At 45.9% G+C, this 27,267-nt stretch overlaps 1 protein-coding gene across 2 annotated transcripts in view; it reads left to right on the forward strand.

Moving 5' to 3' along the window:
* ENOX1 (ecto-NOX disulfide-thiol exchanger 1) overlaps positions 1 to 27,267 on the forward strand; it is a 2,146,160-nt gene that overhangs the window by 213,710 nt on the left and 1,905,183 nt on the right. For both annotated transcript variants that reach the window (XM_069205418.1, XM_069205419.1), the window contains exon 2: positions 24,782 to 24,856. The gene's annotated coding sequence lies outside the window, so the exon portion shown is untranslated. The remainder of the gene's footprint in view (positions 1 to 24,781; positions 24,857 to 27,267) is intronic.

The following is a 27,267-nucleotide window of genomic DNA, read 5'->3' on the forward strand; positions in this document are numbered from 1 at the left end:
AAGTTGTCAAACACAGGGTGGAGTTTCACATGTATTAATTACACATGCATGAGAGTAGGCAGAAAAACAAATATCCCCCCTGTTTAGAGCTACGTGACTTTCAAGGATCGAGCAGAAAGCATCCCAAGCCCTTTAAGGAAGATCCACAGTAGTTGTTTCCTGCTGGCAACATTTCCTTCCTTCCTTCGTTCCTACTCCTTACTCCTTTAATTCTTTCTGTCCTCCATCACATTTGTTTCATTCATTGCATTCCTCCTGGTTTCTCTTTTCTTTTGGTCTTTCTTTCCTTCTTTGCATTGTTCCTTTTTTTCCTTCGTTCGTACTTTCACTGCATTTGCTTCTCACATCTTCTCTGTGACTTTTGTAATTCCTCTTTCTATCTGCAGCCGTGCTTGGTTCCTTTGCCACCCCTTGCCTCACATGCCCCAAACGTGTCACGGCATCTTCTTTCTTGGTGTGTTATGTAGTAGCTTCTGCTTCTATCTTCTGAGTTCAGAGATAACCAGAGCCATAAAAATAAATGTACTCTCATCTGTCCAGTGACACCCCGGCTCAAGCTTGTAGAGCGGGTGCCTCTATATGCCCTTTTGCACAGGCCGCACTTCGTGTAAAGGCTTGCTCACGCTCACCAATTTTAGGCCCCACCAACTTTTTTTAATCCCACTTAAAGCAGTGCGTGTGGCACTGTTTGATGTCTCTGACGTCTATCCAGCTGTGGTGTTGTCTCCAGTCTGCCACGCATACGTTTCCTAATTAAACACAGAAACTTAGAAGCACGGGGATTTCAGTTGAGTCTGCAAGATGAACGAGCAGTGTCCCCTTCTAAGAACCCTTTCTTCTCTCAAGAAAGCAATACTTCAACCAGTGGCAGCCTAAATCTGCAGAGCTGAATTCTAAATACTATTAATTGAATGCAGATTGGCTAGCTGTCGCATCATCTGCACTAATAGCACTGTTAAATGTCTATAAAGAGCTCCAGCAACTAATGTTCCTAGTTTTTAACAACTTAGTTGGCGCTGTTGATTTCTGCTATCCCAATTTGTACTTGCCCTGTCTGTTAATTGAGCAGCATTCTCAGCATTTGAACACAACGCAGATATTTCTGTACAACTTCACTTCAAGAGCTGTGGAGAAGCCAGCAATTCAGCTGGTATATTGTTGCTAGGCTGATTTGTCAAATTCCTTGTTATTTTCTTTTCTATGCTGCCTTTGCAAAAATAAAACATAATAATAATCCTGGTCAGACAGTGAGAATGCTGGCTCAATCAACACAGTATTGATTGGTCAAAGGTAACAGTAAAACTACATTTAAAAGTAAATATTTTATTCCGAAATCATTGAAGATAGTGTGTACTCCCTCTGTAAAATATTCAACTCTCAGTTCTTGTATATGAACATGCAAATGGCTCTGTGTAGTATTGAATTTAACAAGAAGCTGCCATTAATACAAATTACATGGGCCCAGGCAAGTGAACCACAGCGCAAGATGTAAGCTTTGTACGTTCACTGCTGAAATACTCATTCATCTATTGTTCCTGTCTCACTCTCATACTCATACGAAGTGAGGAAATATGTGCATCTCTTTTCCTGTGTAAAATGCAGACAGGAAGGGAAAACAAGTCCTCTGTGGACAATATGCTTGCAGGAAGGCAGAGGTGCCTGGGCAAATTCCAGTCATGTTGTAAAGTGGAAGTTGAGCTGAGGAAGAAGGGGAATATGGCAGAGAAGAGGAATTCAGGTAGATTATGTGTTCTGAGTGGGTATGAAATGATCGTCTCAGGTATGTCATTACATGTAACTATGATCTCTGGCACACCTCAAGAATCTTCGAGAGAGGCTCAATAATGACATTAGTTAAAATAGGTGATGTAGGCCACTTCTAATATGAGGTCTAGATCAATTACTCTACTTTAGTGAATGATGATGTGTATTTTCTGTTCTTTCGTAGAGCATTTCTACCCAAATTTATTTTCCACAGCCTTTTTTAAATTGAGCAGTATCATTGATTTTTTTTAAACAAATTACGCATACATGCTTGCTCGTTTGGGGACTGCATTTACCCCCAGTCATACCTGCATCCTTCAAGCAAGGGCTTAGATATTCACTGATGTGCATGAGCAGATTTACCTTCTGCTTGCAAAAGCATTTGCTGGGCTGACAATTTCACACCCCTGAGGTCTGTGAGGTCATCATGCCGGCAAAGTCAAAGCCTTGGAGAAAAAACCCACCTGTTGATAACATGATGGTAAAGTTAGTCGTCGGCGCTGCAGACTGAAGTCCTGTAGTGCCTGGAGTTACACATCCATAAGGAACTGATGAGCAATGTTACCCCAACCCTTCATAGCTTGTCACAAGGTGGGGTGGAGTCAATGATTCCCCCTGACATCATCCCACCATCTGTCGAATTGGGAAAGGGAGGGGGAAGAGCAGGCAGAAGCAGGGAAACTGTGTCTACACAGTATATCATCAGGAATGTTGAGGATGTTGTGTTACGGCCAGAGGTGCCGATTTTGGATTTAGTACTGGCATCCCTCAACATTATGTGACTCTGAGCAAATCACTTCATCTCCCTGTGCCTAAAAACACAAAAGGATGTGCCCTTGTTTAACGTACCCAGTGCTTATGTAAAGCGCTCCAATGCCTTGTCAGGGGTAGTAAGCGCTATATAAATACTATTACAATTACACTTACCTTTGAGTGGAGTTCATTCTGAAACTGCAAACAAAAACAAGCATTTGCAATGCAACGGGTCTTGAATTTGCTCGAGATAGAGCTATTAGCATTGTAAACTCCTAACCAGACTTTTCTTCCCACACAAATTGAAAGAAAAAAAACGAGCATGATCACGCTGAAATTAAAACCCAAAAAACCGAGCACGATCGCGCTATGTAAAACTCAGCGTGATCGTGCTGTGTGGAAAAAAAAAAGATAAAGTGATTTGGAAATCATGCTGAAAACATGGAGTTTTGTATGTTTTCAGTAGTTGGCGGGGCGTTCGAGGAGGGCTAAATACCAGAAAAGGCATGTCATATGCATGCCTTTCACTCAAATCAAATCAAAAACATTTATAAAGCGCGCTACTCACCCGTGAGAGTCTCAAGGCGCTAGGGGGAAGGGGTTACTGCTGCTCGAAGAGCCAGGTCTTGAGTTGCCTCCGGAATGCGAGGTGGTCCTGGGTGGTCCTGAGGTTGGTGGGGAGGGAATTCCAAGTCTTGGCCGCCAGGTAGGAGAAGGATTTCCCACCTGCCGTGGTGCGGCGGATGCGAGGGACGGCGGCGAGTGCGAGGTTGGCGGAGCGAAGCTGACGGGTGGGCGTGTAGAAACTGAGGCGACGGTTGAGGTATTTGGGTCCCTTGTTGTGGAGGGCTTTGTGTGCGTGGGTGAGGAGCCGGAAGGTGATCCTTTTGTTGACTGGAAGCCAGTGCAGGTGTCTCAGGTGGGCGGAGATGTGGCTGTTGAGGGGTATGTCGAGGACGAGGCGGGTGGAGGCGTTTTGAATTCGCTGCAGGCGTTTCTGGAGTTTAGCCGTGGTTCCTGCGTATAGGGTGTTGCCGTAGTCCAGGCGGCTCGTGACGAGGGCGTGGGTCACGGTCTTTCTGGTGTCGGCGGGGATCCAACGGAAGATCTTTCGGAGCATGCGGAGGGTGAGGAAGCAGGAGGATGATACGACGTTGACTTGTTTGGTCATGGTGAGAAGAGGGTCCAGGATGAATCCGAGGTTGCGTGCGTGGTCCGAGGGGGTAGGTGCGGTGCCAAGGGCCGTGGGCCACCAGGAGTCGTCCCAGGCGGACGGGGTGTTTCCGAGGATGAGGACTTCCGTTTTGCCTGAGTTTAGTTTCAGACGGCTGAGTTTCATCCATTCTGCGACACCTCTCATTCCATCTTGCAGGTTGGTCTTGGCGCTGGTGGGGTCCTTGGTGAGGGAAAGTATCAGCTGGGTGTCGTCGGCGTAGGAGGTGATGTTGATGTTGTGTTTGCGTACGATGTCGGCGAGGGGGCTCATGTAGACATTGAAGAGAGTCGGGCTGAGCGAGGAGCCTTGTGGGACGCCGCAGATGATCTCGGTGGGGTCTGAGCGGAAATGTGGGAGGTAGACTCTTTGGGAGCGGTTGGAGAGGAAGGAGGTGATCCAGTCCAGGGCCTGTCCTTGGATCCCGGTGGAGCGGAGGCGGGATATTAGGGTTCGGTGGCAGACGGTGTAGAAGGCAGCCGAGAGGTCGAGGAGGATGAGGGCGACTGTTTCTCCGTTGTCCATCAGAGTTCTGATGTCGTCTGTGACTGAGATGAGGGCGGTTTCTGTGCTGTGATTGGCTCGGAATCCGGACTGAGAGGGGTCGAGTAGGTTGTTGTCTTCCAGGAAGTTGGTAAGTTGTTTGTTGACGGTCTTCTCTATGACTTTGGCGGGGAAGGGGAGGAGCGAGATGGGGCGGAAGTTCTTCAGGTCGCTGGGGTCCGCCGTAGGTTTCTTCAGTAGGGCGTTGACTTCTGCGTGTTTCCAGCTCTCGGGAAGGTGGCAGAAGCAAACGAGCTGTTGATGATGGTCTGGAGATACAGGGCGATGATGTCGTCGGCTTTGTTGAAGATGAAGTGTGGGCAGGGGTCCGAGGGGGCACCGGAGTGGATGGAGTTCATGGTGGCTTTGGTCTCTTCCGTGTTGATGTGAGTCCAGGCGTTGAGAATGATGGCAGGGGTTGTAGGTTCTGTGGTGGTTGGCTGGGTCTGGTGTCCGAAGCTGTCGTGTAGGTCGGTGATCTTATGATGGAAGAAGGTGGCGAGGGAGTTGCAGAGGTCTTGTGAGGGCGTGATGGCGTTGGCGTTAGGGTTGGAGAGCTCTTTGACAATGTTGAAGAGTTCTTTGCTGTTGTGAGTGTTCTTGTCCAGTCTGTCTGTGAAGGAGTTTCTTTTGGTGGCGCGGATCAGTTGGTGGTGTTCGCGGGTGACGTTCTTGAGGGCAGACATGTTATCTGCGGTGTGGTCCTTGCGCCAGGCTATCTCGAGGGTGCAGCAGTTTTTTTTAGATTCCTTGAGGGTGTCTGTGAACCAGAGAGGTTTCTTGGTGTTGGTCTGTCTTGGGAGGCGTCTGAGGGGAGCGAGGTTGTCTGCGCAGTTGGTGATCCAGTGCGTGAGGCTGAGGGCTGCGTCGTTGGGGTCGGTGGAGAAGGTGGGTTGGTTGTCGCTGAGAGTGGAGAGAAGCTGTTCCGCAGGGATTTTGTTCCAATGTCGGCGTGGGATGGATTGTGTGCGGAGGTGGCGCGTCTCGCGTCGGAAGGTGAAGTGGACACATCTGTGGTCGGTCCAGTGTATAACGGAGGAGTGGCTGAAGGATACGTGGTTGCTGGCGGAGAAGGGGTCGAGCGTGTGTCCGGCGATGTGGGTGGGGGTGTTCACCAGTTGCTTGAGACCGAGGTTGTCGAGCAGGGCGGTGGTGTTGGGGTCGTTGTTCTGTTCCAGGTGGAAGTTGAGGTCACCGAGGAGGATGTAGTCCGGCGAGGCAAGGGCGTGCGAGGAGATGAAGTTAGTGATAGAGTCGCTGAAGAGGGCGCGAGGACCAGGGGGTCTGTAGATGAGAGTTCCTCTGAGGGTGGTCCTGGGGTCTGTGTGGATCTGGAAGTGTAGGTGTTCTGCTGCAAGGGGGGTGTCTTCTGTGGAGGTGGTGACGTTGATGGAGTCCTTGAAGACGATGGCGATTCCTCCACTGACTTGGTTGGTGCAGTCTCTCCTGGAGATCTTGTAGCCGTCGGGGATGGCTATGGCGATGTCGGGGGCCAAAGAGGCGTTCATCCAGGTCTCAGTGATGAAGGCGACGTCCGGTGCGGTGGAGTCCAGGAGGTCCCATAGTTCAATGGCGTGCTTGTGGACGGATCGTGCATTGATCAGGATGCATTTGAGGTGGTTGTTGTCGCGTGGGCGGCCGGGGTGGTTTCGCGGTGGAAGGTGAGTTTGCAGGTGTGGCATACGAAGGGTCCATGGGTACATTTTGGGTTGGCTAGGAAGCAGGTGCTGGAGCACCCCGGGTTGAGGGCGTGGAGGGTGTTGGGGTCGTAGTGGTGCTGCGGGGTTTGGGAGTGCTGGGGGCCAGGGGACGTGGCGCTGGGCGCGGTCCAGGCGCGGACGGGCTTACCTTTGGCGTGCCTTCAGCGCGGCCGTGCAGCGGCCGCCATAAGGGGGGGGGAGGAGGGGTCAGCTGGGGGCGGGGGCCGGGAGGGGGGCGACAAATGGGAGCGGGGGTGGGGCCGAGCAGGAGGTGGCGGCGGGAAAGCGGAGGGTGGGGGGGTCAGGTAGAGGGGAGGGGAGAAAAGATAGGGGAGGGGGGGTTACAGAGGTGGAGGGGAGTGAGGAAGAACAGAGGTGGAGGGGAGTATGGAAGAACAGAAGAGGAGAGGAGAGAAGAGTGAAGAACAAAAGAGAGAAGAGTGAAGAACAGAAGAGAGAAGAGTGAAGAACAGAAGAGAGAAGAGTCAAGAACAGAAGAGAGAAGAGTCAAGAAGAAGGGTAAAGAAGAAGAGGAGAGAAGGGAGAGGAGTCAAGAAGAGGAGGAGAAGAACACGCAGGTCGGGGTGCAGAGAAGAAAGAAGAAACACAGATGAAGAACACAGATGAAGAACACAGAAGAAGGACACAGAAGAAGAGAGAACACGCAGGTCGGGGTGCAGAGGAGAAAGAAGAAACACAGATGAAGAACACAGATGAAGAACACAGAAGAAGGACACAGAAGAAGAGAGAACACGCAGGTCGGGGTGCAGAGGAGAAAGAAGAAACACAGATGAAGAACACAGATTTCACTAATGAAATCAAGCGGATTTTAAAAGGCAAACCCACGAACCAATGAAAGTGACAGGCGTAACATGGGCGTGGTTAAAAGCCCAAAGAGAGATTACAACAGGGACCGAGCGGTTGTGCACTCGGCCCTAAAAAAGTGTGCAATCCTGTGTTGCCTACTTCTGCACTATTTAAAGAGAGACACTACTTCAGAGTGAGACAACAAGAGCAGTGTGTACTGCAGGTGTGGAGCTTGGCAGGAAGCCTAGATTTCCACCCAGTAACCCCCCAGTGTATTTGCCTCATTTGATCCACAAGAGTAGGTAAGAAAAAAATAATATATTTTTTAATCAAGCAAGAAGCGAATAACCGAATTGAGCCAGGCAAACTCCGAGTCCTCTCCTTAAATAGATTTTGCTTTTATGTGTCACAGGTATTGTTGACATTCAAACAGATTTTATTTTAATTAAGACTGAGAGACGAATTATTCATTTGCCTCCAACAAATGAGCCCTCGTGCACATAACCTCACACGCTATCCACGCAGGCCAGACACAACTAGAATTTTCATCATAGCAATTTAGCAGATGTCCAAAACAGACCACAGAATAAAATGTCAAGTTGTTTCAGGATATTATTGTCTGCTGTCAGTGTAATTATAGAATTATTGAGTTTTTTTGCGGGTAGTGGCCCTCGAGGTTTGATTACTGATAGACATTGACCCAGCCCCACTACCCTCACAGAGGAAAATCTCTCCTTAAAGCCACTTGCCTCTATTTAGTACCTGTAGTTGTTTGGTAGCACTTTTTTGTGATGCCATAAATATTTTATGTTGCGCTGCATGTAGTATTTTCTCTTACTTCTCAGTGCTGCAAATAGCAGATGCTGCTGTCGGTTCCTGAGGGTAATGGCACTTAGTGAATCGAGCACTGAAGAATGAAGGGGCTGACCTCGATCTAGAGGGATTTCAGGGTAATACTCTGCACTGCACATAACACACAGTGCCTGTAGCCAGTTTTTAAAACGCCACCTGAGTAAGGCACATTGCACAACGTGACTAATCACAGGGCAGTGAGATCAATCAATAGAGTGAGATCACGCAGATTAAAAATATTTATTTTGAAAAATGTCTGCAGTTTTAATATTTTTGTATGCTTCTGCAGTTTTAACATTTTTGTATGCACTGTGCAATATGTTTACATCGTTTAAACTTGGAACCTAGTTACAATTGGGAATTGATTTCTTGATTCTAATGACGTTGGTGCCATTTAACAAATCTTCACACAGCTTTCCAAAAAAAGCTCATTCACCTCCGTGCCTTTCTTGAAAGCTTTGGGATGATCTGTCATGTAGGGGCCTAGCAAAAAAAGAGATTTTTGAACAGTGCTACAGCCAAAACAGCTAAACTGAATTACACTAAATTTGTCAAAAAGCTAGATCTTTATCCAGAAAGTGTGCGTTTTGTTATTGGGTGTAAATTGGTTCAGTCGTTTTTGAGAAATTAAGGTTCAATATATTTGTATATCTTGAGAGTTGGTGTTCACAGAACACTTGCGAGAGTCCCGCGGGCATGCAACATCAAATAATAGAGCAATCTGATTGGCTGATTGGTCCCTGTGCCTTGAAAATGAAAACAAATAAATAAATACGATTTAAGGGGACAGAGTAGGGGTACCCTGACCTCCTTAATCCTGTGGGTAGGGTCCCACAGGGATCCCCCCCAATGGCCAAATGTAAAAAAACATATTTTCCTTGGTTTGCAATAGGATCACAGGAGCCGTGCTGGCTCCCATGACATTCCTCCGGGATAACGGCAGCCAAAAGGGGGCCTGAGTGACTGTGGTGGGTTGACTGCATATGGGCGATTGCCATGCTGCCAAACCACACCTTGCACAGCATTTAAGACAGCACTGTACATGGCAGTGGTGAGGTATAGTTACTTGAAATGAACTATAACTGATTAATTCCAGTGTTTTGAATTTTTATAAGTTTAAAATATTACATTTAGGCTGACATTTTCACCTAACTGTAAAACTGTAACTTCATCTTAATCTTTGGTTTTTTTCCTTTCAGTGAAAGGTATATAAATTGTTGGACTTTTTTCCTTACGCAGGGTCATCCCCAGTCTTTTTGCCTCCTTCCTCCTATTTTTTTCTGACCTCTCGCTGTTGGCTCTAGGATTCTGAGCACTTTATCACTGCTGACCAGTGCTAAAGTGCAGGTGCTCTCCCATCTAAAGTTGGCATGATTGGCTTATACCTAATTGGCATTGTTAATTTACCTGTAAGTCCCTTGCACAGTGGTATCTCTATACCCAGGGCCTTTAAATTAAATACTACTAGTGGGCCTGCAGCGCTGCTTGCGCCACCCACTGAAGTAGACTTTCAAACCTGTCTCAGGCCTGCTAGCGCAGGGCCTGTGTGCACACTTTTGTGCCACAGGGACCTGGCATCTAAATTTACTTGCAAAAAAGAACAAGTGATGGACGGAATGCTGAACAATGTAAAACATTTACCCCCAGTACAGAGATCTGGGCCTAAATCAATCGTTTTTTTGCTACCCATGCCGTTCTAGTTTGGACCCAGCCATATGCAAATCAGTCTTGACCCTGTTCCCCATGGGAACAGTCCAGCCTGAACTGCCAAACCAAGTCTTCCCTGGACTGGATAAAGCATCCTAGGACTTGTTTCAGGGTATCACCCTTCATCAGCCAGGCTAGCTTGATTCCAGTGGCATGGGGAGCACGGGACCCATGTCTGGGCATTCCATTCCCACTTGCCAGGCCCAGAACTCCCCTTTTACTACATGTAAGTCACCCCTAAGGTATGCCCTAGCTAGCCCTATGGGCAGGGTGCCATGTATGTAGAAGGCAGAACATGTGCCAGGTTGCGTGGCCTGTCCTGGCAGTGACAAACAGCCTAACTTGGTTTCTCACTACTGTGAGTGCTGCCTTCTCATTGGATTGCATTAGAAATGCCCTGCCTTATGTGTAAGGGGTATTGTCTGATTGATGAGGGGTAGCGTAGGCGTGTTTGGTATGGTTGTGATGGTGATAATAAATGCTGCTTACTGGTGTAGGTGTATTTTTTATTACTGTTACAGAAATGCCACTTCTAGAAAGTGCACATTTCTCTGTGCTTATGACTCTGGTGTTTTGCAGCTTGACTCCATCCACTTCTGGGAAGAGTGACAGTTGGGGCTTTGTGCATACTTTTCAGACAGTCTGTACACAGGGAGGGTGGAGGTGTCACAGAGGTGCATCTGCATACTGAATAGTCTTCCTGGGCTGAGAGAAGGGAGAGGCGGGGCACACCTACATTTGTAAAGGCTGTGCCCTGGCCTCACACAAAAGTGTTGTTTACCCCCCACTGATGTTTGGAGCCTGTGCTTGAGGCGAGAGGGGGCACTCCCAGAAACAGTTGTAACTGGCTGGAACGTCCTCTCCCTACCATTGCAAAACATTGTAAGGACTGAGTATAAGTACAGGGGAATTTTTCCCACAATTTGGGACTCTTGGAATCATCTTGGAATTGGACACAGAAATGCTGGAAGGAGTCACCAGGAACCGCTATGGACTGCTGCTGTTGTGCTGACCTGTGTCCTGCGTGGTCACTGAAAAAGGACTTGCTGCATCCTCTTTGTGCAGGCCTGTTGCTGGGCCCCTCCACCTGTAGGCCTTTTCCTGGAACTCTGATCCCCAGTGGCAGGGTGCTGTGGCCCCTGACCCGTGCATCCACTTTTAAGCACGAGGGGTTCTTCACTTTGTTTCTAAGTTGAGCACTTGGGAAAGTGCTTCTTTGGGGATTTCGTTAGCGATTGAATGCGCTTCCCCTTTCCTGTAATTGGCACCTTAAAAAGCACTTATTTGTTGTGCCAGGAGAAAATTACTGCTGCGACCTGGGCTTCATATGTGGCTCAAGGGCTTTTGAGAGATCGCGTCGTAGTGGCAGAAATCATCGCCGCAGCCCGGGGAGGCTGCTTCACCTAAGCGCGAGTGAGCACGCTGCTTGGTGCCCCCGGGGCACAAAGAAAACCTATTTTGCTCAAACCTGAGCAACCGTGCTCCTATGGTTTCCCCCGGGGCGAGGACCGCTCGATAGAGCACCCCCGGGGCACCGGAAGGCCCTGCCTTGGGCCAGAATGTCGTTGGGAGCAGGGAGGAGAGGACGACCCCTCTCCTTTGCCTGCTAAGCCCCAGAGGGCTTCTGTTTAACTGCGGGCGGGACGACGGCCTCACCAGAGGCTCGCCCGCGCTGCAGACTCCTCGTGGCCCCCTCGTGGCAGACTCCTCGTGGCCCCCTCGTGGCCAGTGTCAGCTTTGGTGGTCTCCCCCCACAGCGGAGGGCAAGTGCAGGCCCGTAGGGGACCCCAAAAGATCTCAGACCCCAGGTGAGTCCCGTTATGAACAGGAGGGGGTGCATGGTGTCCCCTCCCCCCTACATTATCCGGAGGACATTGGCCCCTCCTCGTGACGGCCGTTTGAGGCTCAGGGGGGCCCCCAGTGATCACGGGCCCCAGGAAGGGCTGTCCACAACACCGAGGAGGTGCGTGCTGCCCTCCTCTAGGCCAAAGGATATCAGGCCCATTTTGCACAGAGAAGCGCCGGGGGCCCCACTTTTTTTCGTTTTCTGGGCACTGGAGGTGCCTTTATCATTACCAAAGGTATTCCCTAAAAGGAACCATATACTTATTCTAAAGTTCTTTCTACAGACTTGATGAATACATATAATGTCTACCTGCGTTTGATGTGTTGATATATGTATGAACATGGTCCTATAATGGGCATAACATACTAATATGTTTTATGACTTGTTATATGGTTTATAATGTTCTTACTATGGGCGTTTACGATATTCTTATGACAAGTGTTTTGGTTTAACGTGTTTCCTGACTGCTTAAGTTGCAGAATACTGAGTAACCTGTGTGTTATATGTGACTACTGCTAGTTTGCAGAGTAACTAATGTGTAACGTTCTGACAACTGTTAAGGTAGCAGGATGGTACTGATATGTGATGTTTGGTATAATAATTGCGTTGTGTACAATACAGTATATTTTCATATAACTTGGTGTTGTGTTTCCTTTGTGGTGGGGATAGTGCGCCACGTGTGTTGTGTGTGTTGTGCAAGCGCTTTACACATTGCGTCTGGGATAGGCCTGACTGCTCGTGCCAAGCTACCAAGGGGGTGAGCAGGGGTTATCTTGGACGTGTAACTCCCTTGCCCTGACTAGAGTGGGTGGGTTCTGCCTGGCTTAGGTGCATATCCTAGCCAACCAGAAACCCCATTCTAACATACACATATATATGCTACTGCCATTTGACAGTAGGTAGTTATAGTTAGGACTATCTTTCCATAGACAGAGCATTTTTTGGTTTGCTAATAGGTTTGGCGCCGTTTGACGAATCTTCATGAAATTTTCAAAACGTTTTCTTCAGTCGGTTCAGCTGCTGTGTTGAAAGTGTCGAGTGAACCATCAAGTAAGAGCCGAGAAAAAAGAGGGTCCCAAAACACATTTTCCACCTTCTACGTCAATGGGATTTTTCACATTTTTGAACATGAATACAGCACGAACAACGTTGAACAGAATTACACCAAATTTGGCAGAATGCTAGCGCTTGGTCCAGGCAGAGTGTTATTTGTGAGTTGGTGTTAATCCATTCAGCAGTTTTGGAGGAATTAGAGTTTGAACAGTATAGATATCTAGGCATTCGGATAATCCGCAGATCCAACTGTCCACATGCTGATTGGCTCCCAACAATTCAACAAGGAAGTGTTGGCAGCCGTCTTGGTACGTAGCTTGAGCCGAGTCCTGCAAAAAAGATTTAAAAAAGGAAAAGGGGCCAGGTCTAGTGGTCCCCCACGGACCCTGCCAGGGCTAAAAAGCATTGTTTTTAAAAAAAACAAATCTCAGAAAAATCCACGGATCACAGACAAATAGGTGGATGGGGGAGGTGCCCCCGTGTCCACCACCAACTCCCTGGAGTAAACCAATAATTTGATATGTGGAAGGCCTGTATTGCCTGCCCTGGGGACCTCCACCTCCCTGAGGCTAAATGTGATATGCATGCAGAGGGGCCAGTGCAGTCCGCCACAGCCCTGGAGACCCCCACCTTCCTGGGGCAATTTGCACTAATGAAGCGGGGCCAGCACCCCCCCGCAACCCTGGGTACCGCCACCTCCCTAGGGCTGAAACAAAAATAATGAAGGGGGTACGTCGCCAACCCCAGGCCCCAGGGACCACCACCACCCAGGGCTGTTTAACATTCAAGGGGGGAATGTAGCCCTCCTGAGGGAGCCATTAGTTGCCCTGGGGACTACCACCCTCCCAGGGCCAGCTCCTGCTGTGTCCCGGGGTGCCCACCCCCAGACATAACTGTTTGCTCTGACTTGGCGGGAGCTTTGACAGCTGCCACCTAGTCAGAGCAAGCACTCTGCTTGCAGGGGGCGAGAGCTGTCAAAATGCTCTCACCCGCTGGAAGCAGAGGTTTCCTCTGTTTCACTTCCTGCAGAGATGTGGGTAGGGACGCAGAGGAAACAACTGTTTTTGCGTACAGGGAGCTACATCTTTAGCAGCTCCCTGTCTGTGACAGCAATGCTGGCTCCCGCAGGAGGTGGGGAACTGGCTGGGACCGCGGGGACCTTGAGGCTCCCCTCGTGTTCCCATTGCAAACTGGGTGTACTCAGATGGCCGGGCCCAAGGGGATGGGGTCCCTGGAGTGAAAATCAGCCTGGCAAGGGGGTGAGTGGCCACCTTCCTTCATTTAATCAAGGCCAGGCCCCTGGGGATGGGGTCACCGGGGATGAGATCGGCCCGAGGCAGAGGGCCGCACAGCACCCCTCCCCCATTGAATAGAGGTGGGCCTGATGGGATGGGGTCCCCAGGGCCGAATTGGCCAGGAAACTGGGGGGGCACACAGCCACCTCCCCATGGTTCTCCCTTTGAATTGCTCAGGGTATGCAAATATGCTAATCACCTGGATGCTGTGCCCGCTTGGTCCCACATTGTCTACCATAGGAGTATGCAAATGTTTCCCCCCCCTTTTGCCTGGATGATGGACAGCTTACCAAAGGGCCCCTCAGTGTGTTTCCTATCTATTTTGATTGAATGTTCTTGATGCCGAGGAATATAAGGACATCTCCACAAAACATAGAAGCACTTACTTCATATAGATATGAGGAAGGACCCTGGTTTGGTGGAGATTTACATCTTTGTAGTGTCGTTGGCCTCTCTATAGGAGGATTCATGTTATCACAGAATTCAGGAGAAAGATGCACGAGGAACAATCACACTGCCAAATGCACACAAAGTCACTGGTGACATTTCCTTGTGCTCCATTACACAGCTGTAGTATAGAATACATACTAGACATTTACCCAAGGAGGCACATAGAACCCCACTTAGGTAGATATTTCATGCAGAGCTGTGGACTCTTGTTGTATAAAACAGCCAGTGAAGGTGGTTTGTGGCAGAGTCACTCACACAACTACTGACACACCCATACATAAATGCATCCACTCACAGATCCATTCAGACACTCATGCACCCACTCACAGACCCACTTACACACTCAAGTACCCACTCTCAGACTCACTCAGAGACTCATGCACCCACTCACAGACCCACTCAAACACTCATGCACCTAGTCACAGACCCACTCATACTCACACACTCACTCACAGACCCACTTAGACACTCATGCACCCTCTCAGAGACCCACTCAGACATTTACACACCCACTCACAGATCCACTCAGCCTCTCACGCATACACTCACACACCCACTCCCAGACACCCTCACACCCACTCTCACTGCCAGAGATACCCTCTTACGCCTACTCTCACACCCAGACAGGCACTCTCACATCAACATAGACCCTCTCACACGCAGTCTCACACCAGAGAGACACTCTCAACCCCAGAGACACCCTCTCACACCTATTTTCAAACTCAGAGAGACAGGCCCTGCAGCCAACTCCTTTTGCACACGGACAAAGGCAGTGCGCAGCGTGGGAATGGGTGGTTAGGGGGGTTGGCCGCAGGGACTGCCCCCAGGCCAGGCCCTGCACCCCACTCCCACCGTGCTCAGCCAAAGGCCATGTGCGGCAGTGGTTGGATTAATGTATGGTAATGAAAATTAGTTAAAGTTAGAAAAACATAGTAACTCACTGAAAAAAACAGAGGTTACAGGGACGTTATAGTTAGGAAATAGAATTAAAAAAAGCATAGAAATTGCCTTAAAAAAACAAAGGTTACATGGACGTTATAGTTAGGTTCTGAATTTGCTTGCACAAAATCAGAGAAAATCAGCAGTTATAGTTATAGTTATTTCAATTAACTATAACTTGCTACCTAAGGTAACTATAACTCACGCCCTCTCCATGCACTACTAATTACCCCATATATTACAGCACTCCTGACAACTTTTATATTGTCAATAAAAATAGCAATGAAACCTTAGAAGTCAAATTATAAAGAAAAAACTGTGCATGGTGGGGGTGCGAGTTATAATTACCTTAGGCTGTAAGTTATAGTTATTTGAAATAACTCTAACTTTAACGGCTGAATTTCTGTTTTTTGTGAGTAAATTCAGAACCTAACTATAACGTCCCTCTAACCTTTGGTTTTATAGATAGATAGATAGATAGATAGATAGATAGATAGATAGATAGATAGATAGATAGATAGATAGATAGACTGAAGAAACTAAAGGTTAAAGTGACATTGGAGCTAGGTGAACATTTCAGTGACAACATAACATTTTAAAGTTAAAAACCTAGGAAATTTACCAGTTATACTTATCTCTAGTAGCTCTAACTCAGGCCCTTAGGTAACTATAACTGCCATCCACAGTTTTGTCATCAATGATGTAATTGCAAGTGTTGCAATTATATTATCAATGATGTTATAGAACATGTAATGAGTGATGTAATATGTGGGATAATTAGCTGTGTATGGCAAGGCGGGGTTATAGTTACCTTAGTGCACAAAACCAATAAAGGCCCCAGGGACCACTTCCTCCGGTCCTCTGGTTGGTGCTCACCCAGGGCACCCACAAAACTCTGTTGGGGGCAACATGGGGAACCCCAGGGCCACCATTTCCCTGCCAGCTTCATGCATGCTTCCCTTCCTGGGTGCGTCAGGAGCTGGTATTCCCCCCCACCACCACACCCCAGCGGGAGAGGATAATTTTCACTGCTCCCGATGGGGGGAAGAAATATGAGTTATCTTGCGTGCAAGAGCTTAGGCAGGTAAACAAACGTCTGCTCTCAACCAGAAGGAGCATTTTTAAAGCTCCTTCTATGTGGGAGCAGACATACCTTGCTGTCCAAACTCCTGCTGGCAGGGAAACTACTGTGTCCCGGGAATGGGCTGCCTGTAGCAGAGCCTTTGAGCAAGCTTCTGAGGATTGGGTCCATAAGGACTTAACAGGCTGAAGGAGGGGTCACACACCTCCCTCCCATTTACTCACAAGTTTTTTATATAATTTTGGGCTTGAGGTGGTCCCTCTGGGACCCTCCCCGCAGAAAGTCTAGGGGGCATGGTATTCCTACCCTGCCCCTTTATGTGTTTTTTTTCATTACAAACTCAGCATGGTGGACTAAGTCCGCTGGTCCTGTAATAATGTCCTACAAACATTTTTTTCTCATGTTGCAGACAGACAATCAGAGCACTCGCTCATGCAGGAACCTTGCTCTAGTGGGAACAAGTTGGCCTTAGGGGAAAAAAAGCCCTGTGGGCCAGTCAAATTGGGTTTAAGGGATTCTTGTGAGAGTCTCTTGAGCCCACTTGTGCAGATATACAACTATTTTTGATCATTAATGTTTCAAAAAAGCTACTGAACAGATTTACACCAAATCACAAAAAGCACACTTTCCAGACCAACATCTAGCTTCCTGCCAAAGTTAGCATAATTTTACTCAGCAGTTTTTGTGTTAACACTGTACAAAAATGTCTATGGAAAATGCATGGGGATTTTGTGTTTTGTGCAACAGCGCCAAAGTTCTTAACTAAACAGAAAAGGCATTTCCTATGGAAATGCTGATCTAACTATACCTACCCAGTATTCCAGTATTTGCAGTAGCTGTAGCTTAAACAATCACAGAAATACTAAGATTTGGACACACTGTAAATCTGCTGCCTGATGGCAATGAGCAAGACCAGATCCCTTGTCAAGGGTCAAAGAAAGATCTATCTGAAGTTGCCCTGGGAGATCCTCAAAAGTCTTATATTTGAAGTAACCCGATAGATCATTTGTATTGTGAGGCTAGATTTCAAAAGTTTATTTATGTTCACAACACAACCAAAGATCCAAAAGATGAGTTTTGGACAACACATTATGTATTGTCAAAATAAAACAGTTGGTGGTATGATTGGCCATCTCTTTGATATGTCAAACATATAAGCATATTTGATAAATTCAACACTGGATCAGTAATGATCATCGGCTATTAGCAGCAGACGAAACAGCAACTTCTGGTACCTCCTCATCCCAAGCAACGCTTCTGCGCACGGATTCTTCTCGTAACTTTCTGCAAATAAAATCTACTGCAAGAGCTCGTGCTACAACTCCATCACATTCTATATTCTGGTACAGAGATAGGCATGGAGGTGGTGAACTTCTGTGAACATTCAAAGTTGCCTAGTTAGGTAACCTTGTATTTGGCTGGTTCATGTTTTGCCATTCACCTGGTATTGCGTGCTCTGTTGTTAGCGCCTGCCGGCTCCAATCAGGAAAGTACTACTGCTGTCTTGGATGATGAGGCCATTAAAAATTCAGGGTGATTCTACAATTACTCCTCCTCTGCAGTGGATAGGCAGTTCATGTGTTAGCTTTTTTTTTTTTTACTAACTATGAATGATTCCACTCATGATGAGTTTTGTTTAATAAATTAAAAAAAACATTTTTACTACTTGAACTTGGTTTTATTACAAGTTACAGTTAACAAGTATAAAATGCCAAATCACAAAACCAAGTTGAAGTTTCAACATTTGGTAACTGGAATTTGCAGTAATTTCAGAGCGCTACGATTACATAGAGATAAACATTGAAATACAACAATGAGGTAAACAGCCAGATCCTGACAGATAAATTATGGTTATTATAAATTACATTCTTCGATTGTGAGCCCTGGTGCCATATTAGGTAAAGGGTTTCTTAAGGAGTCCAGTTTAGAAGAGATTTCTGAATTGGAGGTAGTTAGGTTTCCCTCTGAGGAAGGGGTGTAAATCATTCTAAAGTGTGGGAATCCAGCACTCACATGAATTGCCCTCTGCCACCAGTTGAAGGAGAAATGAGGAATCGTATGTGATTCTGCATAGCAAAGATTTCCTGAAGGGATATAATGAAGGCTGACCTTTTTTCAACTATGTTAGATTTGTGTATGATGCAAAGCATTTTGGATTTAATACTTACACCCACTGATAGCTAGGGATCTAGTGCCTCTTTGTAATAGTTAAATCTATCGATGTTCAGATGCACTTTAGCTGCTTGATTTTGTAGTCTCGGGAATCAAATGTCAATTAAATTATTTGGTAGGCCTGTGCGTAGTTGTTGGATTTTTCTGTATAGAGGCTGTTGCAAGTTAACCACATTGCTGTTTTGGGGGCCGAATGGGAGTACTCAGTCAAATATGATTGCAGAATTTTTTTCTGAGTAATGATGAGGGAACTGCCTTTTACCTATATCAGTGGAGTGGGCCTACAGGCCCACTCATGCAAAGTTCTGGGGCTGTGTACTTAACTCACCCTTGGCCTGCATGAATTGTGTGTATCATGTGCATGCTGGGTTGCAAGTATGTGCCTGCGGAAGGTACATAACACAGAGGCCTGTGGATTCCATTTTGGAAGCACAAGGTTGGTAAACCTTGAGCGGTCCGAACTGCTAAGCCACACTGGAGATTTGTACTGCTGGCATTCTGGAGGCATGAGGCACAATCACTTAAGGTAGAGGAGCATAGCATCCTCTGTGGGCATCAAATGCCTCTTTAATTTCAGGAAGAATTATTCATCAGTGGGGCCTGAGCTCATTGTGAGGGAGAAGGTGGTGTTTATAAGGTTGGCACATAGAATCTTGATAGAGAGGAATTTTGATAGGGAAGAAGACTTGTTCCTTTGAAACTTTATGGGGCATATTTCAGTGGAGACTGATAGCTAGGTGTGATGCCCAGTTATTCCCTTGGCCTGTGTTGTGGACCACTCAGACTTAGAGCCATTCCTGCAGTGGCTGACTGTCCCTTTGACAAAGGGCAGTACAGAAGAGCGAGCACTTCAGTGGAGCTGACACACCAACACAAATTTCAAATGCCATACACTAAATCACATATTTGTCAAGATTTGGACTATATAGGTTGGAGCATGAGCCCCATACTTTATTGAAAAGCACTGTCTCATCAGAAGAAGAAAGTTTGCAAAACGTCTTGCTGCTGGAAACAGGACTGGGGACCAAGGTCTGCCAGTCTCCCATCCAGGTGAGGGGCCATCACCCAGGAGACAAGAAAACGTATTATGCCTGGAGGACCAGTCTTCTTCCTACCAAGATCAGTGTGCCCTGTGAGGAGCAAGAGAGAGTCTGGAGTGAGTGAGTCCCAGTGGGGATCCTGCCAAGTGTATACCGGTGAGCATGGTGTGAGGTGCCCACGTTAGTTGGGGCCAGTGTTATGAGCGAGCCATCCGTTCTCTTGTGGAAGTCACCAACCCCTGTTGGGGCTGCCGTGAATTTGCAGGCCGGCAGCAGTGTCATTGATCTCATTAGGGCCATTGCCTCTGTCTGTGACAGCTGTGTGCCATAAAGGGGCCACTGGGATTATTGGGGCTGTTGCTGTGGGCCATCACACGGGTCCGTGACACCCATATATGCCAGGAGCATGACTGTGGGCAACTGAGACTGTTGGAGCTGTAACTGGAGGATCCCACCTGAATGAGACTGTTGTCTGTATCTGGGACGCCCATAGGCCAAGAGACCATGGGACCATCTCTTTTTGGAGAAAGACCTACAACCAGTGGAGGGACTCAAGAACAAGTCCAGAAGCTGTCTACCCAGGAGCACCATTTCTTCACCAACTTACCAGCAGGAACTTCAAAGAAAAAGGAGCTGCTGCACCCGGAAGGCATTGTCATTGTCTGCAACAGCCTCCACTTGTTGACCCTGAAACTGTGAGTGGGATGCGGTGTGAGATACTTGCTGTGGCATTTGGGTGAGGGAAGCACCTTTGTTCCTGAAGGCTGCACTTTCGAGAATGTAGAAGCAGGGCTGGCAGCCCATGTGGAACTTGTTCAAACTTGGTGCTTTACCATCTGGGCAGCTCAAAACTTCTAAGCCGAAAAGCCAGACTTTGATGTGCATCGCTAGTGCGGGTAACAAGGAGTTGACCTCCTAAAACCCTCCAGCGACGCTGAATATAGTGTGGACGAGGAGATGTTGGCAACAGGACCTGCAGGGGGAGAACTGCCCTGATAAGCAACAGTGTGCTAGTCTCAAGAGGCTACGTGTGTGAATTATTTAGTCTGCTGTGTTTATCATGTGTAATAAATACTTCTTTTTACTAAGGGTGGGTAGAATGTTTCATTTAGCTTGTGGAATTGGTGGAATGTGGAGACTCCCTGTTACTCTTGTAACATGGAGTTCCAGCCAAATTCCGCCAATCGCCTGGTGGTAGAATTTGTTCCAGTAAAGTTCCGGATATGAGAGCGCAAGTGAGATTTAGCTCCCCCATGCAACATTTTGTAACGTGGTGTTCGCAAGCAGTCACGAGCGATCACAGTCAAATGGCTGCTTCTCAATTAGATTTGCTGCTGCACAAGCAGGTTTTCCATTTCAGCGGCAGCAAAATCAACTTGAATGGCCCTACACTCTTGTGCACCTCATGATACCGTTTGTGTTGCTTTTACAGCACTACTCATGTAACTGATGCTATTCTTTGCCTGTTGGCAAACTCCACAGAATTTTGTGAAGTTTTATTTAACTGCGGAATTCCACAGAGTGAAACTCTGCGAGTTCCGCCCCCCCCCCCTACTTTTTACACTAAAGATCAGTATTGTGCTAGACAATCATGTTATTGGGGTCACTGTGTATATTTTGAGTTATGAGCCCTTGCATACCTCTCCCCCACCCCACTAAAGAGCCTTTGACTGTCGACCCACTCTACCACTGGGAGTCAAGTGCTGAAGGCCTAGTACTTGACCCCATACTAAGTCGAGCCCCGGGTCAGCAGGAGCAAAAGGGTATAACTCCCACGTTTAGCTCGGTAGCTCTTGCTTTTCCATGGACCTATAGAAGGGATTCTGACACCCTTCATGTTGTTATCCAAACTGTAAAAAGAGGAGGAATGAGGCATTGTTCCCTCAAGCCCTTGATATGCTTTCCCAGCAGGCTAGGGGTTCCGCTTTTACTGCTTCGTTGGACCGATTCCCTAGCAGATTAAAGGACTTTTTCTAAATAAATTATTCACCGTCTCACCACCAACGTCAGTCTCAAAGGACATTTCAGAAATCTAGACTCCAAGCTATGTAAATGCAGAGGCAACTTTACTAGGTGTTTCCGTTTCATAGAAAATGTATATTATTTGAAAAGTATTACAGGATGAAAATGAATATTGTAACCACATATAGAAGGTGGGTAACATTGCATAAAAGTCACTCTCTGAAACAATACACTAATACCCCCTTAATAAGCATGTTTTGGTTTTACAAATCATATTCACTGGGCTGCGTCATATTATCCCTTAAAAATAGCAGTTATGAGCTTGATTTTAGTCCATCAGTGCAGCTTTCCCAGTGGCATTATCAAGAAGTCTTCCACAGGACAAAAAAAATGGAATACAGTTTTATACGAGGCTCTAGCGAAAGACTTATTGCATGCAAGATTGGTTTTCATTCTGATGACTGATAACTTAAAAACTGTAACCCAGTGCTGCTCAAATCACATATCTCACGAGATCCTGAAACAAACTGATAACCCAATAAAAGCGCCATTATCATCCACAATTGAGCAAGTCAGTGAAAAGGGGAACGACAGAGGCCCCAGTGGCCACTGTGGAAAAGCACATTTCACCCAGAGGCAAGAGGCGATGGCCCATTAGTGGGTACCAGCTTGCAGATGTTAATAACTGTGCACCAGGGTGGAGAGCTCTTTATTTAATGGTATCCATTTCTCAGTGTGACTGTAACAGCTGCCAAATCAGTTAGAAAGCCAAATTCTCCGTTTTTTGGAGAACAGCCAATTGAATGCATTCTACGGAGACAAACGAGCAAATTATCATCATAGTGCCTTGAAAAAGGGGAACCGTGTCCGTGAGTACTGCATTCTACAGTAAAATAGGCTCCCCATATATAGTCTCACCTCAAGGCAAAGGGCAGACAACTATGTTGGCATAAGGTACTAAAGTCAGGAAAGCCCCTGCATCTAGACAGGAGAACTCCCAGGTATTTTAACAAATACAGCTCTAGGGAAGCCAAAGTTCTACCACATGGAGAAAACAAAAAAGCATCCGAAAAATTATTACATCCGTGGATTGCTTAATACAGGCGAAACAATTAACAAACTGGAAAGGAAAAGCCCACCCATAGCTCCTTGCCCAGAGCACCACGACCACCCCAGTGACTTCTGGGCTCGGGCTGTAGCAAATACAACTTCTTCCACCACATAACTGTACTTCGGTTATTACAGGTTATAACTAATGCTGGAGGTTATTAGTAGACACTAGGGATATTCGGGAGGGGGACAGACTGCACAGTCAGGAGAGCTGCGGGAGCAACAGTGAACGGCTGGAGCCTGGATTCACCTTTAAGCAGACAACTTGGAGGCTTCTACGTGCTGTATTCAGTAAATATCAGTATTGTGTCCTGTGGGCACATATACAAAATCTAATGTACATGCAAATCAGAACCAAACCAAACACTAATTCCACGTGAAACTACATCAGAAACCTGCAGGCAAAGGGCAATTTTGCCATCACGTCAGCAACAATACTGTTGGGTAAGTTTAGGACGTTCCACGGTGGGGCATTCACTGACACATGCCCTGTGCCACTGTCCTTCATGGTGAATTTCCCAGGCACACGTTTCACTTTATACCCACTGTGAGCTTTTTTTCGTGCTTCTCTTCTCGTTTCCTCTCTCTCTCTCGTGTAGAGAAGAACTGTGCGTCACCCTCATTCGGATAATAAAGAGGCCTTTGGGCCAGCCTCCCTTCTACGGCGCATTTCTCTTTTTCAAACGGTGGTGAGAACGAATCCCAGTCCCCAAATGTACCACATAGCCTTTCCTTAGTTTTTAATTTTTACAGGAGTGGCACGCCAGCCTTGCTACCAATCCTCATGTTTATTTTATTTTTTTTAATTCATCCCCTAAACTGTCCACGGTGTATTATCACGTGACGCGGACAACTAACAGATGCGGAAAAATGTGCTGCAAAGAGCCCATCCTCCCTTAAGAATGCAGAATGTCGGATACTTCTTTTACGTCATGTATTTTTTTTTTTTTTTTAACTTATGGAGCGCAGGTTCTCTATAGCTTCTTGGCATTGTAATTTGCAGGATATATAAAAGTCATCGGCGCGGTGTGGATTCAGGCTTTCACAATTCTTCTTATTTTAGAAGCATTTGTTTAATAATTTACAGGAGTATTTACCATTCCTCGTGTGCGAGCTTTCAAGATTTGAATACTCTGGCACTCATTACGCAGATTTCTGCATTGTCACTTCCGCTAAGGGCGTGAACCAGATATCACCATGGCAGCATGCTAAAATCTGCTTAGCAGAAGTCGATGGAGCTATGAATTTGATTAACAGCAGCGCCCAAGACATATGCATCAGACCATCTCTCAATAAGCCCAACTATTTCATCCAATTCGCAGTTCTCTCGGGGTGATAAATATATATTTACTTCTATAAACTTAGGCCTAAGTTTGGGTAAAGTTCTGATTTTCATAGAGTTCTTAGTGAATTCTTGGAGGGCTCTTACGAATCTGTGAACGTTGCAGATTCCCAGGAGGACTGACGAGTCTGTAGCCATATCACCTTTGTGATTTATGTCCAACAATTTAAAAAATCATTTTCTGCTGTGACTTATTATTCACGCGTTGAACTTTTCCCTAAGGGGAGTGTAGTAATTTTATAAAAGCTCTCACGAAGCATGGCAGAAATAATGCTACAGCGGGTTCATGTTAAAACATTGTAATCAATAATGCCAAGTGGCTTCATGCTATAACATGGTAACATAATAACAAATAATGCCATGCAGGATTCACACTGTAACGAATAATGCAATGCTAGATTCATGCTTTAATATGGTAATAAACAATGCCCTGTGGGATCCATTTTATAGCCAGGTACCTAATAATGCCACGGTGGTGTCATGTGATAACATGGAAGCTAATAATATCAAGATGGATTCCTGTGACCAAATGATAACTAATAATGCCATGATGGATTCCACAGTGTAATTGTGTTGCAACATGGTAACCAATTATGTCACGGTGGATATGTGTTATTAAATGGCAACTAATAATGGCATGCTGCATGCAGGGCATAGCATGGAAAGTAATCATGTTACAACCAAGTGACTAATATTGCATTTGAGTTATAACATGGTTACTAATAATACTAGTGTGAAATCATGTTATTACATAGCAACTAATAATGTCATGCTGCATTCATGTTATAACAGTAACTAATAGTGCTGTGATGGATTTTTATTATAACATGACAGTAATTAACACCACGGCCGGTAAAGAAACGAAGAAAAAAACTTCATTCCGATTCAGTGTGATATAAAATAACATATTTATAGGCGTTGCCTCTTTTGCGGTTCGTAATACAGACAAAGCAGTTGTTCATACTTATCTCATAATCTATCATCCTCATTCTGGTCATAGACAGTTTTGTTTTTAATGGTAAGATTTTTTCTGTTCAAAAGCATCCTAGAGTATCCTTTAGTACAGCTAAGATCCACACAGATATAAGAAATATAATAAATGTTGGTCTAAGCCCTGGAGATAATTATCTCATTTTTCTATTCATTTTGCAGAAATCTGGAATACTTTAAAGGCAGTGAGTTAGCAGGGGAGCGTGTTTCCTTTCTACCATACATCAAACCCTCTCTGTAAGTACTCTGTTTATGTTTTCATTTTATCCTTATCGCCGGTAGAATGTTGTTTTTGCTGAATGATGAACATTTCCAATCCTTTACCCATTCATTCATATCCTGCAGTAGCAATGCCGATGAACGCTTTTTGTAAGCAGTAATTTAAAGAAATGCGTCCCCTGTTGTTTCAGCAGACTTCAGAGCAGCATCGAGCTGGCATGGACTGCTGGAGCACGCATTAACACGACCACACTGACATGCCACGTGTGCTGAGAGAGTGCCAAGCGAAGATGGGCCTCATGCATTTTGCCTGAAATAGCAATGGCTGTGTCGTCTTTGCCCTGCGCTCCACACACACTGACATCTACAGAACAGAGCTGAGCGCTCCTGGGCGCGTGATCTCATTATACAGCCCTGATCCCCTCGAATTATCATGTGCTCTTCCTAGCAAATTCTCCTTGGACATTATCTGCACCCCAACTCTCCTTGCCTCAAACCGCGCGTTCATGTTTCCAAGCTTCTCTCCACGGAGGCTGCTGACCGCCAAACTACGTACTTCTGTACCTGTCAGTTACCTCCTCCTCTTCACTGCCTACAGCGCCTACATATAAAATGTATCATCCTGGTCCTGTAAGTTCTCTACTGTACATCTTACGACACTAATATGTCATTCCATTCTGCAGTGTACAGTGTGCTGGCTTCATCCATTCCTCCCATGTCCACAGTCCACAAATCCCATATTCTCAGATTATCTGCATGTAGTATGTAGATTCGTTTGCCTCAATATTTAATTTGATATCATTTCTGTTAATTATTTTGTGTGGACATAACATACTCTTTACACATATTTATATATATGAAGGATGATTGTTTCAATATTTGTATTTATTTACATATTCTCTTTCTAATATGTTTTTGTGGACACATTCTATGTGAAACTATGCATTTCTTGTGGTGCTTCATAAAACCAAAAAAACTAATATTTAAAATATGAACTACTAACTATCACTTAAGAGTTTTGGTCGCCATTTAGGTATGATGGGACATTTTTAATATTTAAGAAGGCAGCCAAAACTGTATTTCAAAGTACATTAAAAACTAATTAGGCGAAAATATATGTGAAATTATTTCACTAGACCTGCTGCTACAGGCAGTATTGGTAATGTTGTAGATCAGGATCAAAAGAGAAGGCAAACCAAAATAAGCTGAAATATGGTTTTATATAGTGCATTTTACACCAAAGGGCTTTTCGTGACCGCTGAGTAAAATTGCTCGGATGAGCACAGACTAGAAGCTCAAGGATTGTGTTATCTGAGAGAGGTCTTCAACTTCATTCTAATTGGAAGATGATTTTCTTTGTTGTTTAAAAATTTTTTGTTGTAAGTTTCATGGCAAACATAGAGTACAACATTAGCATCTCGGTCAGTGCAGCGAATAGTACACATTCTGACAGTACACAATAATTATGCGTATAGGTATAAATGTTGCAAAGTACATAATGTATAAACGTAAATTGCAGGCCTTACTGAGTGTCTTATATATCTACCAATTGCTACTAGTAGAAGTACGCTAGAGTAAAGGTAGGGAAGATGGCGATGAACAAACAAGAAGCGATGAAATAGGTATATCACACAGTGAATGAACAAATAGTTAGTGTAAAGAGTCAATTACAGTTTATGTAATTGTTTAATCATTAAACACAGGTGGGGTTTTCATTTGGGTGTAGAATCGTAGACATGTATCAAACATCGAACAAATAACTGCAATGCTCTGAGATGTAGGTGGGTTAAAGCAGGTGAACTCAGTGCGAGTAAGGCAGTGTAGCGGGGGCTCCTGGTCTTTTGGAATTTGGTGCCGGTTCAAGTCAGTGTGTTCTAGAGTTGTTCCATGGCCATGATGCGCCACAGCCAGACCATCCATAGTGCGATGGTGGGTGGTGCTGTTTGTTTCAAAGTCAGTGTGATCAGCTGTCTACCAGTGTGTAGCATGTAACTAATAAGAGTCCAGTCAGCCTGAGTCATCGCCTGGAGGGTGATTTTCAACCTCACTTAGACGTCAGTCTGTTGTGTTCCAGAATAATGTAGAGTGGAATGAAAAGGTCCAGGTCTTGGTTGAGTTTCTGCAACTGGCGTACCATTAACATGAATTATTCTAGAGGATTCACTTGACAAGCAGTCTATGAAGGCAGGGCTGTAATAAGTGAATCGGCGACTATTAGGTAGTGAGTAATTATGATACACAGTGGGTATAATATGGCTGGTATCAGTGGATCAATGGGCACTAGTACGCACTTGAACCAGATCCCTCTTTCTTCTGGGGGGGGCAATACAAATTGCCCCGAATTGGCACAATATGCTAGTTGCATGGGGTCTGTATGTTCCTATAATACAGTAATCATTCATTTATTAAACTAACTGCCCGTCGGACTG

Source organism: Pleurodeles waltl, chromosome 8 (genome assembly GCF_031143425.1).
Source record: "Pleurodeles waltl isolate 20211129_DDA chromosome 8, aPleWal1.hap1.20221129, whole genome shotgun sequence".
Taxonomy (NCBI): Eukaryota; Metazoa; Chordata; class Amphibia; order Caudata; family Salamandridae; genus Pleurodeles; species Pleurodeles waltl.